The following is a 7,779-nucleotide window of genomic DNA, read 5'->3' on the forward strand; positions in this document are numbered from 1 at the left end:
CTCCCCTGCTTCCAGACTATAAACCCACTGTGGGCAGGGATTGTCTTTCTTTATTACTGAATTGTACTTACCAAGCTCTTAGTACAGTGCTCTGCCCCCAGTAAGCGCTCAATAAATACGATTGAATGGATGAATAAAATGGGAGTTAAATACCTAGGCAGTGAGCCCCATGTGGGACGAAGACTGGGTCCGAGCCAATTCCCTCTTTTTTTATTGTATTTGTTAAGCGCTTACTATGTTCCAAGGCACTGTACGAAGCGCTGGTGTAGATACAAGCTACTCAGGCTGAACACAGTCCCTGTCCCCCATGGGGCTCACAGTCTTAATCCCCATTTTGTAGATAAGGTAACTGAGGCACAGAGAAGCTGGATCTACCCCAGTGCTTGGAACAGTGTTTGACACGTAGTAATCGCTTAATAAATACCATGAAAAAAGCTCAAAGGGGCCTTCATGGGCGAGGCCCCCTCACCGCCTTCGAACCTTTAAACCTAAAACTCAACCGTATTCCAGCTCCCAGGCCCTTCCGCCAGCGGCCTCAGGGGGGCAGCAGAGGGAGGGTTGGGCGTGGCTTGAGTGGCGTCATGCTTCTGTGACGTCAGTAAGGATCCCGCCCCCTTGGAACTTGCCTGTGACTGCGCAGGCGCGTTGGAGCTGGCTTCTTGGTTTACTCATTACTTCAGTCTTTTTATTCTTTTTTTAAAATGGTATTTGTTAAGCGCTTACTATGGGCCAGGCACTGTGCTAAACGCTGGGGTAGATGCAAGCTGATGTCCCACTTGGGGCTCACTGACTTCGTCCCCATGTTACAGATGGGGTAACTGAGGCACAGAGAGGCAGCATGGCCTAGTGGAAAGAGCACAGGCCTGGGAGTCAGAGGTTCTGAGTTCTAATGCCGGCTCCGCCGTATGTCTGCTGTGTCACTTTGGATTTGTCACTTCTCAGTGTTAAAAACAGCATTCTGAGCATAGCAGCTTTTGATCTAAATGACTCTGTTTTTGTCTCAGGAAGTCCCCCATTTCAGGTGGGATGTATATCACATCTGCAAATTCCAAATTCCGGGGGACAGGAGATTGCTTCTTTCCCAAAACAGATAAGGCCTGCTTGGACAGGAGATTGCTTCTTACCCAAAACAGATAAGGCCTGCTTAAAGAGTCTCTTTTGTCATTGAAGAAAACACATTGTCCGAGTTCTTTGGTGATTGGCTACTTCTCCTATATGTTGCAAATAAAGGCACAGCCAAACAGGAGCGGGGTGCCCTTGTGTCACTCGTACCTCTGCGGAGGTGAACGGGCACTCGGTCACCATCCTCCCTTTTCTGATCTATCCAACACTGTCTCTGAGTGTTACTTTCCTTGCTTGCATCACCACCTTGGGTTTGAATCCTCACTGCCTTTTAGTTCCATTCCCTTTTCGAGTACACTCAGGACTTCAGTTCCTTTATTCATAAAATGGGAATTCATTCATTCCATCGTATTTGTTGAGCGCTTACTGTGTGCAAAGCACTGTACTAAGCGGTTGGTCAGTACAATTCAGCAATAAAGAGAGATAACTCCTGCCCACAATGGGGCTGACAGTCTAGAAGTGGGGGAGACAGACATCAAAACAAGTATGCAGGCATCAATACAAATAAATAGGATTATAGATATATACACATCAAAACAAGTAAATAGGCATTAATATAAATAAATAGAATTATAGACATGTACATATATACACAAGTGCTGTGGGGCAGGGAGGGGGGTAGAGCAAAGGGAGCGAGATGGGGCCACGCAAAGGGTAGGGGGAGCTGAGGAAAAGGGGAGCTTACTGTGAGCCCTATGTGGGGACAGGGACTGTGTCCGACCTGATTACTTTGTATCTACCCCAGTGCTTACAACAGTGCTTGGCCTATAGTAAAGGCTTAACAAGTATTATAATCACTATTAAAAGTGAAATCAAACATCACTGTTACAGCGGAAAGGTGTTAACAGCCCCCGTCTAGACCATAAGCCTGTGTGGGCAGGGATTGTCTCTCTTTATTGCTGTATTGTAATAATAATAATGATTAGAATATTTGTTAAGCACTTAATATGTGCCAAACATTGTTCTAAGCACTGGGGTAGATACAAGCTCATCAGGTTGTCCCACATGGGGCTCACAGTCTTAATCCCCATTTGACAGATGAGGGAACTGAGGCCCAGAGAAGTGAAGTGACTTGCCCAAGGTCACACAGAGACAAGTGGCGGAGTCGGGATTAGAACCCATGTCCTCTGACTCCCAAGCCCGGCTCTTGCCATTAGGCCATGTTTCCAAGAGCTTAGTACTGAGTGCACACAGTAAGCACTCCACTCACTCTCCAATGGCTTCTTCCTCTCTGCCTTCAAACATGCCCACATCTCCCCCATCCTAAAAAAACCCCCTCTTGACCCCACTTCCCCTTCCAGTTATCACCCTATCTCCCTACTACCCTTCTTTTCCAAGATCCTAGAATGAGTCGTCTATACCCCCTGCCTAGAATTCCTTAACTCCCATTCTCTCCTGGACCCCCTCCAATCTGGCTTCCGTCCCCTCCACTCTACCGAGACTGCTCTCTCTTAGGTCACCCGTGACCTCCTTCTTGCCAAATCTGTTGGCTCCTACTCTATCCTAATCCTCCTTGACCTCTCAGCTGCCTTTGACACTGTCGACCATCCCCTTCTCCTCCATACCTTATCTCACCTTGGCTTCACGGACTCCGTCCTCTCCCGTTCTCCTCTTATCTCTCCGGCCGGTCATTTTCAGTCTCCTTCGCGGGCTCCTCCTCCCCCTCCCATCCTCTAACCTTTGGGGTTCCTCAAGGGTCAGTTCTTCTGTTCTCCATATACACTCACTCCCTCGGTGAACTCATCCGCTCTCACAGATTCAACTACCATCTCTACGCAGATGACACGCAGAATAATTCGTGAAGCGTTCCATATTTTTAATTGTACATCGCCTTGATTCTATTTAGTTGCCATTGTTTTTACGAGATGTTCTTCCCCTTGACGCTGTTTAGTGCCATTGTTCTTGTCTGTCCGTCTCCCCCGATTAGACTGTAAGCCTGTCAAACGGCAGGGACTGTCTCTATCTGTTGCCGACTTGTTCATCCCAAGCGCTTAGTACAGTGCTCTGCACATAGTAAGCGCTCAATAAATACTATTGAATGAATGAATGAATCTACATCTCTGCCCCTGTCCTCTCCCCCTTCCTTCGGGCTCGCATCTCCTCCTGCCTCCAAGACGTCTCTACCTGGATGTCTGCCCGCCAGCCACCTAAAACTCAACATGACCAAAGCTGAGCTCCTCATCTTCCCTCTCAAGCCCTGTCCTCTCCCTGATCTCCCTATCACCGTGGATGGTACGACCATCCTTCCCGTCTCTTGGGCCCGCAACCTCGGTGTCTTCTTTGACTCGGCTCTCTCATTCAACCCACACATCCAATCCGTCACCAAAATCTGCCGGTCTCACCTTTATAATATCGCCAAGATCCGCCCTTTCCTCTCCACCGAAACGGCTATTTTACCGGGACAGGCTCTCATAATATCCCGGCTGGATTATTGTGTCAGCCTTCTCTCTGATCTCCCTTTCTCCTCTCTCGCCCCGCTCCAGTCTATTCTTCACTCCGCTGCCCGGTTCATATTCCTGCAGAAACGCTCTGGGCCTGTCATTCCCCTTCTTAACCTCCAGTGGTTGCCTATCGACCTCCGCACGAAACAAAAACTTCTCACTCTGGGCTTCGAGGCTCTCCATGACCTTGCCCCCTCCTACCTCTCCTCCCTTGTCTCTTTCCACTGCCCACCCCGCACGCTCCGCTCCTCTGCCGCCCACCTCCTCACCATCCCTCGGTCTCGCCTATCCCACCGTCGACCCCTGGGCCGCGTCCTCCCGCGGTCCCGGAATGCCTTCCCTCCTCACCTCTGCCAAACTCATTCTCTTCCTCTCTTCCAAACCCTACTTAGAGCTCACCTCCTCCGAGAGGCCTTCCCAGACTGAGCTCCCCCTTTTCCCTCTGCTCCACCTCTACCCGCACCCTTCACCTCCCCTCAGCTAAATCCTCTTCTCCCCCCCCCTCCCCGCTCCTCCCCCTCTTCCGTCCCATCCCCTCAGCACTGTACTCATCCGCTCAGCTGGATATATCTTCATCACCCTATTTATTTTGTTAATGAGATGTACATCACCTTGATTCTATTTATTTGCTATTGTCTTGTCTGTCTCCCTCGATTAGACTGTAAGCCCGTCAGAGGGCAGGGACTGTATCTGTTACCGATTTGTACATTCCAAACGCTTAGTTCAGTGCTCTGCACATAGTAAGCGCTTAACAAATACCAACATTATTATTATTATGATCCCACGTTGGAGGAGTTTCAATTCATTCATTCAATTCTTTCATTCAAGGAGATGAACCACCTGCAGCTCATTGTTTATGATGCTGTTTTGGCCCTGGAGACTGTTCGCTGGGTTCTTGGTTTACTCATTTCTTCATCCTTTTTATTCTTTTTTAAATGGCATTTATTAAGAGCTGAGTATGGGCCAGGCTCAGTACTATGCGCTGATGTAGATGCGGAACGTGTCTGCTAGTTCTATTGTATTTTACACTACCGGGCGCTTAATCCAGTACTTACTATGTGCCAGGCCCTGTACTAAACTCTGTAAACTCTTTTTACAGGCCCTGTGGGCAGCTCATCCTCGTCCTGGCTCAAGTTTTAGGTGCTGGGTTGGCTTAGGTGTTTTAGCTCATTGTTTAGGTCCTTCCCGGCCGGTGAAAGAGGGCCACTTCTTTTCCCCTTTTATCCACTGTTTTATGGAGGGTCGCAGCAGGGGGGCTGCTCAGGTTTGCATGCTGGCTACCGCTCATTACAGGGTCAACCAGAGGGGATGGCCACCCCTCCTCCCGAACTTATTCTCCCTCAGGCATAACCCCATCCAACAGTCCATATCCTGCCCAGCAGAGCAATTCAGCCCCTCCTTAAGCCCTCTGCAAAACAATTCAGGTCTTCAAAACTCCTCAGAGAGATAATACAGTTTCTCCTCTAAATTGTCCTTTGGCCACATAGCTCCCGAGGTCAAGTAATACAAGATGGAGTCACTTTTGGCCGTGTGGTTCCCGGGATCAGATAATACAAGATGGAGATATTCTCGCTCACCACAGTATCTACTGCAGCAGTTAGAACACTCTACATGTAATAAGCGCTTAACAAATAATGTTAAAAAGAAAAAAAGGCACTCATGCTCTGTTTCAAAATCTTTCAAAAATCTTCAGTGGTTGCCTAACCACCTACATATCAAACAAAAGCTCCTCAATGTTGGCTTTAAAGTTGTCCATCCCTTCTCCCCTTCCAATTTCACCTCCCTTCTCTCCTCCTCCTCTGCTGCCGATAACCTTCTCAGCGCGCCTCATTCTCACCTGTCCCTCTGTAGACCCCTGACCCACCTCCTACCTCTGGACTGGAATGCCCTCCCTCCTCAGATCTGCCAAACAATCACTTTTCCCCTCTTCAAAGCCCACCTGAAGGTGTACCTCCTCCAAGAGACCTTCCCAGACTAAGCCCCCCTTTTCCTCAGCTCCTCCTCTTTTCCACATCACCTCGACTTGACTCCTTTGCTCTACCCTCCCTTCTTCCCGCTGCATAGCATAGTGGGAAAAGTGTGGGCTTGGGAATCAGAGGATGTGGGTTCTAATCCTGGCTCCGCCACTTATCTCCTGTGTGGCTTTGGGCAAACCACTTAACTTCCCCATGCTTCAGTTGCCTCATTTGTAAAATGGGGATTAAGACTGTGAGGCCCACGTGGGACAACCTGATGACCTACCCTAGGGCTTAGAACAGTGCTTGGCATATAGTAAGTGCTTAACAAATTACTATTATTATTATGATAACATTATTATTGTTATTATTGTATATGTATATATCTATAATTCCATTTATATTCATTCATTCATTCCATCGTATTTATTGAGTGCTTACTACCTGCAGAGCAGTGTACTAAGTGCATGGAACATACAATTCGGCAAAGATAGAGACAATCCCTGCCCAATAACGGGCTCACAGTCTAAATGGGGGAGACAGTAGTCTAGCATAAATATCATCAAGATAAATAGAATCATAGATATATTCATTCATTCAATAGTATTTATTGAGCGCTTACTATGTGCAGAGCACTGTACTAAGCGCTTGGGATGAACAAGTCGGCAACAGATAGAGACAGTCCCTGCCGTTTGACGGGCTTACAGTCTAATCGGGGGAGACGGACAAACGAGAACAATGGCAATAAACAGCGTCAAGGGGAAGAACATCTCGTAAAAACCGATGGCGACTAAATAGAATCGAGGCGATGTACGATTCATTAACAAAATAAATAGGGTGACGAAAATATATACAGTTGAGCGGACGAGTACGGTGCTGTGGGGATGGGAAGGGAGAGGTGGAGGAGCAGAGGGAAAAGGGGAAAATGAGGCTTTAGCTGCGGAGAGGTGAAGGGGGGATGGCAGAGGGAGTAGAGGGGGAAGAGGAGCTCAGTCTGGGAACGCCTCTCGGAGGAGGTGAGTTTTAAGTAGGGTTTTGAAGAGGGGAAGAGAATCAGTTTGGCGGAGGTGAGGAGGGAGGGCGTTCCGGGACCGCGGGAGGACGTGACCCGGGGGTCGAAGGCGGGATGGGCGAGACCGAGGGACGGTGAGGAGGCGGGCGGAGGAGGAGCAGAGCGTGCGGGGTGGGCGGTAGAAAGAGAGAAGGGAGGAGAGGTAGGAAGGGGCGAGGTGACGGAGAGCCTCGAAGCCTAGAGTGAGGAGTTTTTGTTTGGAGTGGAGGTCGATGGGCAACCACTGGAGTCGTTTAAGAAGGGGAGTGACACGCCCAGATCGTTTCTGCGGGAAGATGAGCCGGGCGGCGGAGTGAAGAATAGACCGGAGCGGGGCGAGAGAGGAGGAAGGGAGGTCAGAGAGAAGGCTGACACGGTAGTCTAGCCGGGATATAACGAGAGCCCTTAACGGTAAGGTAGCCGTTTGGGTGGAGAGGAAAGGGCGGATCTCGGCGATATCGTAGAGGTGAAACCGGCAGGTCTCGGTAACGGATAGGACGCGTGGGGTGAACGAGAGGGACGAGTCAAGGATGACACCGAGATGGCGGGCCCGAGAGACGGGAAGGACGGTCGTGCCATCCACGGTGATAGAGAAGTCCGGGAGAGGACCGGGTTTGGGAGGGAAGATGAGGAGCTCAGTCTTGCTCATGTCGAGTTTTAGGTGGCCCGCATCCAGGTGGAGACGTCCCGGAGGCAGGAGGAGATGCGAGCCCGAAGGGAGGGGGAGAGGACAGGGGCGGAGATGTAGATCTGCGTGTCATCTGCGTAGAGATGGTAGTCAAAGCCGTGAGAGCGAATGAGTTCACCGAGGGAGTGAGTGTAAATGGAGAACAGAAGAGGGCCAAGAACTGACCCTTGAGGAACTCCAACAGTTAAAGGATGGGAGGGGGAGGAGGCTCCAGTGAAGGAGACCGAGAATGACCGGCCAGAGAGGTAAGAGGAGAACTAGGAGAGGACAGAGTCCGTGAAGCCGAGGTGAGATAAGGTATGGAGGAGGAGGGGATGGTCGACGGTGTCAAAGGCAGCAGAGAGGTCAAGGAGGATCAGAATGGAGTAGGAGCCATCGGATCTGGCAAGAAGGAGGTCACGGGTGACCTTAGAGAGAGCAGTCTCGGTAGAGCGGAGGGGACGGAAGCCAGATCGGAGGGGGTCTAGGAGAGAATGGGAGTTAAGGAATTCTAAGCATCGATCGTAGACGACTCGTTCTAGG

This window comes from Ornithorhynchus anatinus, chromosome X3 (genome assembly GCF_004115215.2).
Source record: "Ornithorhynchus anatinus isolate Pmale09 chromosome X3, mOrnAna1.pri.v4, whole genome shotgun sequence".
In the NCBI taxonomy this organism is placed as follows: domain Eukaryota; kingdom Metazoa; phylum Chordata; class Mammalia; order Monotremata; family Ornithorhynchidae; genus Ornithorhynchus; species Ornithorhynchus anatinus.